We start from the raw sequence: 13,955 nt of genomic DNA, 5'->3' as shown, positions 1-13,955 counted from the left end.
CATTTAGATAACTAACAATTTGATACATTTGTCTTTTATTTTTTCATTGTGCTCATCTATTCACTAAATTTGAGCAAAAATTATATTTTATAATTCTTTGTTTCTGACTTGCACTAGGTTTATTTGCATTTTCTTTTTGGTCCCTGACACTAAAGAAAAACAGAAAAAGCATTTTGAGCATTTTATGCCAAGTGTTGGCTTTAACCGATTTTGATCAAAGAGCAGTGATAGTTCTCAGGATCTGTCTATGGAAAAAATAAAATTGTTATGTGTGTCATTAACACTGAAAATCCTTTAATTTGTCAGTCTTGAGAGGTTTCCTTATACTCTACTTTATAGGTTATAGAGAATTCCTAAAAAAGACAGAGAGCTCCAATCAGCAGCTGTAAAAAAATGTAACAGAAACCTCCATCGTATATTGTTTCTCATGTCTGCTGTATTACGTATTTCTGTATTATTGGTGCCACCAATGGTGAGTTGTTTATAATACATGACCAGTATTCTCAAAACCTAACAGGATACATCAAACCGATTCCATTTTAATAGAATAAAAATAATAATTGCTGTTAATTTTTTATTTTCTGCATGCTAAGCCCATGAAAGGCATAACTATACAAAATTTAATTTAATTCAGACAACAACCCTATGCAATAGATCCTATTTCTATTGCCACTTATATATAAGAAGGATCTGGAATGCAGATGTGAATTAACTTGAGTGAGGTAAAATACTAGTAAGCAACAAAACGACCAGTTTAAACTCAGACTCTAGGGCTTATGTTCCAGCCATTACACTTGTCCTCTTGGAGAATATTATTATATTTAGATAAGATGTCATGAGGATGCTTCGAAATTCTACACTAATAGAAACTTGTCTTTAATAATTTTTAATAATGAACAGTATATGGTTTTAAAATAAAAACCTTTCAAGGCAATTAACAATCAGTCACTGTAATTAAACTCACCAGACAAATTCTCCATCCAAGCTTGTGTCAGATGGCTGAGAATACTTTGTTCATCCATTTCAGGTTAAAGACTGTCAGCTGTACAAATTTTAGTGTTTGTTTAATTGACTAGATACTGGCCCTTGTAGGCTATTATGTTTGCCAAGAGTCTTCTTAGCTTGGCAATCAGGCACAGCACTGGAGCTAAATACAGGAGGCAAAATTATTAAAGAACAATTTCTAAGAAAACTAATAAAATAAATATTTTAAGAAAAAATATTAGGTAATAATAGTTATTCTTATTTGTGGAAATATGTATAAATATACATGCATATGTATATATGCATACACACAGGCACATTTCTAGTTACGGTTATGAGAGAAGGAAGAAATTTGCAAGAAAGGATTTAAGGGAAATAAATCACTTATAAATAGTTACTGATGTTTATATTGTTTTTTCCAAAAGATTCCAAGATTTTCAAACAATGTTAACACTAATGTATCTAAAATAAAGTCAACATTTTATACTCAATGTACTTAAGAAATAGACTCAACATGAGACCAATAGTAAGTCCCATAAACTGCAGTAAATTTGTTACCCATCCACTGGCTTCTTTGTTCTCATTCTAGAATTTAAAACCACATATATTTTTTGTCTTCCTGGAAAGAAGTGACCTAATTCTTTGAAGGTCATTTTCTGTATTATTTACTTTTTTTTAAAAAAGAGGGAAGAAAGGAATGGGCAAAAGAAAGTAAGAGATGATCCGATGTAATTAAAATTACTTTCTTTATTTCAAGTTTTAAATCTTTGTTGATTTTCTCTATGATCTCCATTGTTTTTAAGATACAACTGCTAGAGTCAGACCAGTTGGCATGGAGTAATTTATTTAATAAGTTATTACTGAGTAAATGAAATTTGCAAGTCACTCTATATAGCTAAAGAGATTTAGAAACAAAAAATTATTATTAATTATTTGTATTTCTTTAGTTGTTCACTTTGTCTTGACGGAGGATGAATGTCCAATGTGTAAGCATTAAGTGAAAAACAAAACAAAACTATATCCCATTATGAAAGAAGAAAAGAGAGAACTTAGATAAAGCCAATGCAATTATCTATTAGTGAGTTGACAAGAAACTAAGCACAAGAGCCAAATATTTTGCAATATATTATATAGTATATTCAATTGTCATACAGTTGGCAGATGGATATAAAATTTTATATATCATAAAGCTTCTATCAACTCAATGAATATACCTGTTTCACATTAAAATAAATAGAAACAAGCACTGACTTTAAAGTTGTGAAGAATCTGACAAAAACAGAATATTCAAAATAAATCATATTTTTTCTATGAGAGTGAATTTTAGAGTTCAAAGGAATTACAATGACCAAAGAAAAATCCTGGCAGAAGTCCTATGAAGACTCTTTTCCCCCAAGGACTTCTTTTCCTTAACACAATTCCAAATCACCATCTATGGAAGAGAGAATATAATACATAGAAAAAAAAAAAAAATCCACTGGTGAGTTCGCAAAGATGAAACAAGAAAACTAAACTCACTATTTCATGTCATCTATTATTTAGCTTTACTTCAATTTCCACACATGATTTGGCAAACTTCTTACTGTGCATGAGCCAGATTTTTCATAAGACAGAATTTCAGGTATAGTGCCTTATTATTTGAATCCGTTGTTTCATTGTTGGGGTTATTTTTGATGGCTTTGCATTACCACGTAGTTCTGGCCTGTTGAGCCCCAGTACATAACACTAGCACCATGTGGAGGCCAAGACTGGAACTACATGTGTTGTTGTAAACAAAACCAGATTACAAACCTATTCATTTGCAAAATTTGTTTATTACAAAATAAAGAATGTGCTTTCTGTAATAATAATGTGACACCTTATGTTCTGAGCACAGCTGTTTTACATGGCTGATAGAATGGGTCTTGCCAGTTAAGGGGAAAAGGATTTAAATGTTTCTTGTAAAACTTTTAAGAATTTGAAAATTTCTGTTCAAGAAATATTTTCTGAACAAAAGGCTTAGAATTTTGAAGAGATAACCATAAATGTGTCAGAAACAAAGGTACTCAATAAATAGGAAAATGTTTCTTGTGAAAATGTGTTGATAGCAAACTTAGTTGAAAATTTGATAGTTTCAAGAACTCTAAAATTAATCATCCCTGATTTTATGACTCTTACGTCTCATACTGAAAATATCTCTAATATTATCACTATTATGATGAGACAATGATACAATTGCATATAAGTATGTCTTCTTTCTATTATCCCATGTTTTTAAGAATATAAAGAGAAAATATCAGTTGCTCTAATCCTCAACCTCACTCCACTTGTTTGCCAAAATTAAAAAATAAGAAAGTAGTAAATAAATAAATAAATAAAACAATGTCTTTCCCCAGAGATCAAAACAGAAATATTTCAAAAAAGAATTTGACTTGGTGTTACATAAGACTAAGAAATTAGCATGTTTCCAAGGATAAATTACTTTTTGTGCATAGAGCTTTACCTAAAATTAACTGCAGGAGAAATTTAGTAGATTGGTTAATAATCGCAGGTAGATTAATTATCATTGTAACAAAAAGTATAAAAGTGGAATTTCAATAAAAACTGTACACTTTGGATGAAATTTTAATAGCTGAGCATGAAAGGTTAATTGGTATATTGTATACTTCTAATAAGCTTGATAAGCTTTATCTGAGACTAAATAAAAGAAACGTGTTGCAAATAAAGTTGAAATCAAATGAAAGATTTTGTGAGTGATATGTTTCAAAATGAAAAGTCTACAAAGTATTTTCAATGAAGTCAGCTTCACAGCATTAAAAACATAGCATAACATCTTTTCCTGATAACCTGATTAAAAATTATACTGATTTGCCCTAGCTTGTGTAGATTGAGCACTGGCCTGTGGACCGAAAGTTTGCTGGTTTGATACCCACTCAGAGCACATGCCTGGATTAGAGGTCAAATCCCCAGTTGTGAGAGAAGCATGAGAGTCATGAGAGAGGCATGAGAGAGTCAACTGATCGCTTTTCTCTTGCACATCATGTTTCTCTCCTTCTTTTTCTCCCTCCTTTCCCCTCTCTCTAAAAGTAAATAAATAAAATATTTAATAATAATAATAATAAGTGGATGCAAAAGACCCTTTTAAAAAATTATGCTAATTTGCTTACATTTACAGGATGCTGTTTCCTATAGTTGTTAACTATAACAATATTAACAGCTAAATGATATGAAAATAATTCAAATATAATTGTACCCATTCTAAAGAAGCAGTCAAGTAAACTAAATGTTTCTCCTAGAATTTTTTGTGATTCCCATTATTTGGTACACACTCTTTGCATCAATCTCATTTTGTATAAAATCAAATAATTCCTCTTTGTTGGATAATCTCTAACCTTATAAAAAATGTAGTACTAACATTTCCCATCTTTAAAATAAATCTTTCCCTATCCTCACTTAACCTCTGGCTAAAGACCCATTTCTGAGTTTCAATTTATATCAAAATTTCTTCCAAATATCGTCTATGCTCTGTCTTCATTTGTTTACCTTTCATTTACTCTTGAATCTACTCTATTAGTTTGAAATAGGTTAGGTTGAAGGTGGTAAGAAAATGAAAACAACAGTTATTTAATTATGACAAATTCAACTTCTTCTTCTTATAAACCCAGTCCAGGGGTGGGTCCAGGTCTGGTATGACAGAATAATGAACTAATACTAACATAAGCACCTTCTGTCTTGCTTATCCTTCCTCAATAGGTGGCTGCCATTTCACAGTCAAAGCTTCAGCCATAACACCCTCTTTGCAGCCAAAAATAAGTAGGAATGAATGAAAAAGGACATGCCTTCTTCATTTTATGATACTTCTAGAAAAACCTACTGTTCCTGACCTCTAAATTTTGGAGTGTCACACCTACAATTGCATGTCTTCTCTGTCTACATTCAATCCCTGTGATGGATTTGCAAGGTGTCAATTTAACTAAGCTAAATTGCCTTTCTGAGAATTTCCTTTCTTATCCATTTCTGATTAGGCTGAGTCAAAAGGGAAACTCTTGGGGGATTTGGAGGATGGAAGGGAAGCAGAGTCATTTTGTAACACACACATTTTCCTGTATTTGCATCTGTAACTATTCACCTTCCCAGGAACCTCCTTCAGCTTTTCTGTTTCTTGGAACATGTATTTGTGTTTTACTTCATGCCCTGGCTTCTGCTGGACACCCACAGCATCAAAGTCAGAGGCAACAATTGCTGGCATGGGTTCAGACTGTTCTTATTGGGTGTAAGTTGTATTTGTCGGTTCCAGCTTGTTTTTCTATCCCACTTTACAAACAACCTTCTCTTTTGACTGCCTGCTCTGTGTACTTAGAAGTCTAGCATCCGACATGAATATAACAGTTTTACAGAGACTTATTAACCAGCTTTCATAAAAGTACAAGGTTAAATCCCTTTTATAAGTCCATATATATCTTCTGTAAGTTTTATTTCTTTAACTAAACCCTGGTTGATTACACTCTCTAATAATCTCAACCAAGTCCATAGCTTTTCATAACATCTATATGCTGAGAGTCCCAAATTTGCATCAATAAAGTCAACCCTTCAAGCCCCACTCCCAGTAAACTCAAAGTAATTTGTATATTCAATTGCCTTCTAGATATTTCCACTTGGATTCTAATGAACATCTTCACTTTAACATGGTCAAAGCAGAACTGTTAGTTTCTTGCCCTTTCCCCTTTAATAGGCAAGCCTACTTCCCCCATTCCAACAAATGGCCATGTCTAGGTCCCTTACCACCAATATTTTTCTGCTCCGTATCAATTAGGATAAAAGTCAAATTCTTATAGTGGTCTATGAGTTCCTTTTTGATCTGGGTCCTGCCATGTCTTCCTACTTATCTATCATTCATTCCACTGGAACCACATGACTTCCTTGATAGTTCTCAACCTGCCTGGTAAAGCACAGTCCCACATCAGAGCCTTTGTACTTGCTGTTTCTTCTTTCTATAATGCTTTCTCCCTTTGGAAATCCATGTCTTACCTCTTTAAAATTTTTTTTATTTATTTATTGATTTGAGAGAGAGAGAGGAAAGAGGAGAGAGAGACAGACATCAATTTGTTGTGCCACATATTTATGCATTCATTGGTTGATTCTTTTATGTGCGGTGACCGGGTATCAAACCCACACACAAACTTGGCATATGGGGATGATGCTCTAACCAATTGAGCCACTCTGGCCAGGGCTATCTTACCTCTTAATAATTCTAAATTTTTATTACAAGTCATAAAGTTAAAAAGACAGAATTACTAAAAATAAATGCTGAACATAATTTATTTTTTCTTTCTTTTTTTAAATAAATATTTTATTGTTGATCTATTACAACTGTCCCAATTTTTCCCCCTTTGCTCTCCTCTCCTCAGCCTTCCCCCTATTCCCACAGTCAATCCCCACCTTGTTGTCCATGTCCAAAGGTTATATGTACATGTTCCTAAACTAGTCCCTTCTCCTTCTTTCTACCCTTATCCCTCTTTCCCTTCCCTCTCCTCTCTGGTCACTGTCAGTCTGTTCCTTGTTTCCATGCCTCTGGTTCTATTTTGCTCATTTGTAATTTTGTTCATTAGGTTCCTGTATTAGGTGAGATCATATAGTATTTGTATTTTGCCACCTGGCTTATTTCATTTAATACAATATTCTGCAGTTCCAACCATGCTGTTGTGAAAGTAGAAGTTCCTTCTTTCTTTCTGCTGCATAGCATTCCATTGTGTAAATGCACCACAGTTTTTTTAACCCACTCATTTACTGATGAACACTTAGGCTGTTTCCAGCACTTGGCTATTGTAAACAGTGCTGCTATGAACATAGGGGTGCATGGGTTCTTTTGAATTGGTATTTCAGGACTCTTAGGGTATAATCCCAGTAGTAGAATAACTGGGTCAAAAGACAGTTCCATTTTTAGTTTTTGGAGGAAATTCCATACTGTTGTCCACAGTGGCTGCACCAGTCTGCAATCCCATCAGCAGTGCACTAGGGCTTCCTTTTCTCCTCATCTTCACCAGCACCTATTGTTTGTTGATTTGTGAGGTGCTATCTCATTGTGGTTTTAATTTGCATCTCTCTGTGATGTTGAGCATCCTCTCATGTGCCTATGGGCCCAATTATTATAACTTATAATGCTAAACACTGATTTCTTATATTTCAATCATCTACAGATATCTACAGTGATGTTTTTAAATGAAATAATTATTTTCAGACTGACCAATATTTAGAGTAAAAAATCATATTTAAAATCCTACTTTAACATTATGTAACTTGGAGCCCTTAATCAAAATATTAACTATTTCTGATCATTGTTTTCTAACATCTGTAATGGAGATAGTCATGCTACGTAAGCTTAAGTGGAATAAGTATATTTTGAAACTGTTATGATTATATTCAAAGCTTTAATATAAAAACATTTCTATAATGTTCCTATATTGTTTCGTATTAACATTAACACATTAAAATATTTAAATAAGTACTCCTGTTTCAATATTTTGGTGGTATGAAAAGATCTGCATGATGGTCTCTAAATGTGTTAGCTTTTTTCCCTACAATTTGAACAATGGGTTAAAATATTTTTCCTTTTACAAACTCTCTCCTATCAGATACTTCTGGAAATAACATTACAAAAAGGATAATTGATTTTTATGAGATTCAAATAAGTTGGCTCTTGTGTCATTTCTAATGTTCTGTATAGTCAGAGGCATTGCTGTGGATGTAGAGTGTCTCCTTTGTATTGTTGGAGAGATGCAGGTACTAGGCAACCCAAAACCTCGCCAGGCCCACTAATGAAATGAACAACCTTTTCAGAAAGACAATATTGCCTCTCAGAATAAAAGGGAGCTAATATCGTAAATCAATATAGAAACAATCTTTAAAACATTTTCAACAAGGTCAGAATTTACAGCAGTATAAACTGTTTTTGAAAACTATGCCGAACAACTTAATCTACAGAACAAAATATTTTATAAAATCTGTACCTTAGTCTAGTTTCCTTTATGTTAGAGATTTGTTTCTTTGTAAAAATAGACTCATTTAGTAATTTTTTAGAAAAATCGTCGTTGTCGTCAGCCGTCCGTCTCGAGAGACGATGGTGTAGCTTCTTAAGAGTCTATCTGCACTGCCGAGAATGGCTGTGCAGTCCGACTCGGGAGTGACACGGTATCTGTCTCCTCCAGTGTTGAATCGACATCTTGCGATGATGCTGGAGTGTCCTCTCCAGTGAAGCTGAAGCTACAGAGCCTGGGCAGGGTGATATGGAGGGTCTGCTGTTGCCCATGCAGCAGACCCCCCCTCTCTTCGCAGCTGAAGGGTCCAAGGGAAAGACGGAGTCAATACAGCTTGGCTTCAGGTGCACCGCAGGAGTTGCCGGTGTTGACTATAACGTCAAACCGCCTTAGGGACTCCGGCTCCGGATTTTCTGTCGGGGTTTACTCCCTTAGCCTTTCCCCTGAAGAGGTATGCCGCAAGGCAGCGGAGGTTTTTTGGAGTCAGAGTTTTCCTTCTCTGATTTAGAAAAATATTCATTACTAAAATAATATTCATTACTTACATGTGGGGAAAATAATATTTATTCTGGCCAAATTTATACTCCATGACTAGGTTACATTATCATGACAAGCCTGGGTATACTCAACATAATATATTCATCTTAATGTACTCATTTCCTTATTACTGAAGAATGAAAAAACAAATGAATGAAAGAAAATATATCAAATACTTCAAGTTAGAATTTAGTTTTATTATTATCAAAAAATAATAATTAAACATAAAAAAGTTGGGGGGACGGATATATTCCCTATCTTGAATGTAGTAACTGTTTCATAAGTGTATACATGTATCAAAAATTATCAAATTCTACATCTTTTTGTATCTTGATTATACCTTAATATATCATTTTAAAGTGAATAACATATTAAGAATACATTTTTTTAATTTATAAAATGTTTTTAGAATATAATTATTCAAGATAAGCTTAGTTTAGAGAAATTATGGAAAGACAAACAAAATTTTAAATCATCATGCTCTCTTCCTTTTAGCTGTAATCAAACCTTGTTTTGCTGAAAAGAGAGCTTCGAAATTCCTCTTTTCCTCCCCACAACAGGGAACTGGGTTTTCCACCACTCTGGTCTAGAGAAGCAGAGATAGCAGCCACAAGGCTGCATCATGTTCAATACCCATCCATCTCAAACGCAATTGCTCATTCTTCTTTTTAAAGGCTCTGCTATTCTTGAGTTTATACCTTTGAACTAACCACTCTATTCTCATTGATGCTGCCGACAACCTTTTTATCAGCTCCAATCTTTCATCAAAGACTATGGCGCTTACTATGGCATTCTAAATGATTTCAATATTCTGATGACTGACTTATCCAGCATTTCCTAATCCTTGAGTTTCTAATTACCACTGATTAGCACCTTTCTCTAAGCTCATATCTCATGGTCACAACTTAGATATGCTTACTACAAAATCTCTCCATTTCCAAAAGCAGTAGTTCTGTAACCATCCTCAGAGAAAAACCTTCTCTAACCCAAATTTAATTTCTCAATCCTTCAATTTCTAAACCTCAGATGCTAGAGAACAAGTATTTTAGGTTTTGCACCTACAGGGTCTCTGCCTTAACTACTAAACTCTGCTGTTGCAGTGCAAAAACAGCTATAGGCAATATGTAAACAAATGGGCATGGTTGTGATGGAAATATAAGCTTTTTAAATGGACACTAAAGTTTGAATTTCTTACAGTTTTTACACATCTCAAAATTTTATACACCTTAGATTTTTTTTTCCAACCATTTAACAATGTGAAAAATTTGTTTTAGTAGCAGGCTATATGAAAACAGGGCCTGATTAAGCCTGTACGCTCTCATTTGTAGCCCCTGCTGTATCTGATCAGTGCATTTAGATATTCATCATTTTACTTTCCTCCAATTCATCACCCTTTTCCCATCTTTACTTCCCTCTTTATCCTGCTTTGATTCCAAGGGTGCCCAAATTTTAATAATGCTATTACCAATAAGCTAAATTCCTTAGTCTCTCTCTTTTATTCCTCAAACATTTGGCTAAACAACAGCCTTGCATTTACTTGAACCATATTTTCTCTGTGACTAAACCCAAGGTAGCTAGGCATGGTTGCAGAGAGTAATGAAGTTTTAGACTAAGTATATAAACTAACCCAGCTGGGCTCTCTACACTGCTGGAGCTGAAGTCTATCTCATACTTCATTAGGGAAGGATCCACTTTCAAGTTCGCTCAGGTTGTTGGTGAAATTCAGGTTACTGTAACAGTGGCTGAGCACTTCAGTTTCTTGCAGGCTGTCCATGAAAGCTGCCCTCATTCCTAGAGTGCCCCCATAGGTTCTTGTCATGTAGGATTCCCCAACATAGCCACTAGCTTCCTCAGAGTGAGCAAGGGAGAAAGAATCTCCAACCAGGCAGTCGTCGTCGTCGTCGTCGTCGGCAGCCGTCCGTCTCGAGAGACGATGGTGTAGCTTCTTAAGAGTCTATCTGCACCGCCGAGAATGGCTGTGCAGTCCAACTCGGGAGTGACACAGTATCTGTCTCCTCCCGTGTTGAATCGACATCTTGCGATGACGCTGGAGTGTACAATCTCATATAACATAGTCACACAGTCAATACACAAAAATTTGTATATCCCATCACCTTTGCCATATTTTATATGTTATATATAGTTATATCACCTATAAGGTGACAATGCATGCAGAGTCAAGAAAAGCATATTGTACTTAAAGGGAAATTTTAAATATTTGTTCTGTGGTATATGAGTTGCCTTCTATTTGCCATTTATTCTATTCTTTGCACAGCTGTTTTGCTCAAGTTTTGCAATAATTTATCATTTGAGGAGCACTCTTCATTTTAAATATTTTCCAAACAGTTATCAGTAATCTTTTGATAAAAGGATAACATAATAAAAAGGGTAATATTAAGATCTATGTATGTTCAAAAAATAGATTGGTCATATTTGCTTTGGCTTATTAAAAAAAATTATTTTGTTGAGATTGCCTCTATTGAAAACCAGGTTTAATGCTTAGGCAATTTGCTGTTGTCTTTTGCAGGTAGATTCTAACCAAGTTGTTATCAAAGTTATGTCTGACCTAATAATTTCTGTTTTCATAAATACTATGACACTCTTTTGTCAAAGTATTCATAATTGTACCTTGGACACTGTAGTAGGATTTTGGCTTGCCCAGTTATTCATCTATATGGCAATCTTCACAGAATAAATACCAAGATAGCTTTATAATAAAGAACAAATGATGCACTCTGTCTCTCAACATACTCAGGGAATTTGAAGAAAGTTTTGAAGAAATGTTTATAACTTGTTAGATTAAAAGGAATGCATATGACTTATTAATTCTATAAAATAATAAGATTTTTGGAGTTTAGACAATTTTTAAATGATTAAAATTTAACTAATATTCTACATTTAGGTTCTTTCCATTTCTAAATCATAAGACAATAAATTTTCCTAATAATAACAGTGGTATCTTTCACACATAGCAATAAGTGAGGGTAAGTCAGAATTTCAAATGGTACCATTTTCATCAAGAAGCCAACACAACTCCAGAATTCATTTCAGTGGTTTTGCATTTGATGAATTATCACATTGCTATAAAGGTCTTTATTATTATTATTTTAAAACAGGAGGAACTATGCTATTCACATGATTTTTGTTTTTCTTCATGCAGGCAATGTGCAATGAACATCTTAGCCAACACTTCAGTATGATTACAATAATTTCTTTTTGTCTTAAATTATGATTACATTAGGTTTAATTTTGATTTCCTTTGTTTACGTGTGTAGAACTTCTTTTGTATTTCAGGAACACATTCAGAAGAATTAAGGCTTTTCAAATATCGTTTGTGTATTTAAAAAACAAATTTCTAAATATTCATTAATTGTACCACCACAACAAAAAATATATTCCCAGGTGTCTTCCCTTTATGTACCCAAGTGCCCACCTTCCTATGAGGTGATCCTTCAATTGATACTTTTATTTGTCTTTTGAAATCTAAAATTAAGATATACCTGTAGCTGTTCTCTTTTTAGGTTTAGCATGTTAAATGGAGTAATCATTACTTATTTTCCAAACCTACAATTATCCTTACTATGTTTTCCACTAGTCTCCTTAAGATACCAAGGACTAATAGAATGTGATACACTCTAATGTTAGAATGTTAGGCTGCCATTTAAAATCATCTTTTTGGGATGCTCATTTAATAACATGTAAAATGTTTATGAAATAATATTAGTGAGTAAATTAGAATATTAAGTTGTATATAAAGTAATGTTTGAATGTATACAAAAATTTTTGGCTAAACAGAGTTTAACAATGCCTGTCTCTGAAGGAAATGATTTTCATAAATTAAAATTTCTTCTTTATACTTTTTAATAGATTCTATAAGCATATACTATGTACATAATAAAGGACATTTTCTTTTCTTTCCATGATTGTCTCATTTTCTTTTCTTTTATTATTGTCTCATATAATTTGCATGTATTTGAGAATAGGTTCATTCTATTTACAATTCTATATTTTGCTTCTCAAATATTCTATTACTTTTAATAAAAAGTCACCTTATGAAAGATCACTATGCTATACAATTGACGTCATCAAATTATATCACAGGCTGAGGCAGCCACAGTGAGCTAGGAAGGGTTTTTTATTTTTTAATGTCGGGGAAAAAATCTAAAGGATAATATTTTGTGATATGTAAAAACTAAATTATATTTAAACTTCAGTGTTCATAAAGTATTATTGCAACACAGCTGTTATCAGAGAAACACTGGTTCTTCTTGCTGATGCAGTAAAGAATTACAGACCAGGAAGCCTATTAGTGGGCATGCAAAATTTATTAGTGAATGGGAGAACAAAAACAAGGGCGGCCAAAAGCCAGGGTGGCAAGTTCACCCTAGGGTGGCTCAAGCCCTGCAGCCAGAAGGCCAAGAGCACCAAGAGCACCATGAAAGCCAAGAGAGCCAAGAGAGCCAAGAGAGTGGGTCCTTTGTTCTGAGGACTATATAGTTGGTGATGGGGTGAGGGAGTTACATTTTGATTGACAGGTAAAGGTGGTGCCAGTTTTCCAGGACTGGGGTATGAGTACCCACAGGTGTTAATGGGCTTCTTCCTTTAGGCACTATGGGACCTTTTCTGCCTTTCTGGCCTTGGGATGTAAACACAGTTTCAAAAGCTTGCCTTCCCAGATAGTGGAAACAATATAGAATTCCAAGGACTTTTCTCCTCCCATGCTAACATAGTGTTTCTTGTGATACAGGAACACCTGGCAATATTGTCAGGCCAGGCCCAGGACTGCTGAGGTAGCAGGTGAGGCATGTCTCCCTCTGCTACTCATTTGACTGTAACACAGCCACACACATTTGTTTCCATATTATCTAGGACTGCTTTTACACTACAGCTACAGGGTTGAGCAATTGCAACAGAAACTAAATGGCCCACAGAGTCTAGAATATTTACTATTGGGCCGTTCATAGAATGCTTGCTAACCCTTAGTCAAGAGCTTGTCTTCTAAAATGTTTTATGCATATGGATCACAAAGAGGATCTTTTTCAATATAAATTTCGATTCCGTGGCCTAAAACTCTGCATTTTAAACAAGTTTCTGGTGCTGTTAATGCTGCTGATCCACAAACCACACTCTAAGTAGTAAAGCTTTGGGTTACCACTTTAATGTAATATGCAAAATGTACTAGTTACAAAAAATAATTTCTAAAAACCATATCATTTCCAGAACATTTTTAAAAATCGTGTTTCTCTGTATGTGTGTTTGTGAGACCTCAAGTCACCCTTTTATTGAAAATCGGTGATAATGGATCTGAATAGATTGTAAGTAGAAGCAGAGAGAAACATATAATAAAAGAAATTGTTATAGAACATTAATGTACAGTTAATTTTTAGGGGAAAATTTCTAAATATTCCATCCTATATAAAG

Source organism: Furipterus horrens, unplaced genomic scaffold (genome assembly GCF_987537825.1).
Source record: "Furipterus horrens unplaced genomic scaffold, mFurHor1.1.pri manual_scaffold_9, whole genome shotgun sequence".
Taxonomy (NCBI): Eukaryota; Metazoa; Chordata; class Mammalia; order Chiroptera; family Furipteridae; genus Furipterus; species Furipterus horrens.
The sequence above is the reverse complement of the archived record's forward strand: the minus strand, read 5'-3'. Positions refer to the sequence as shown.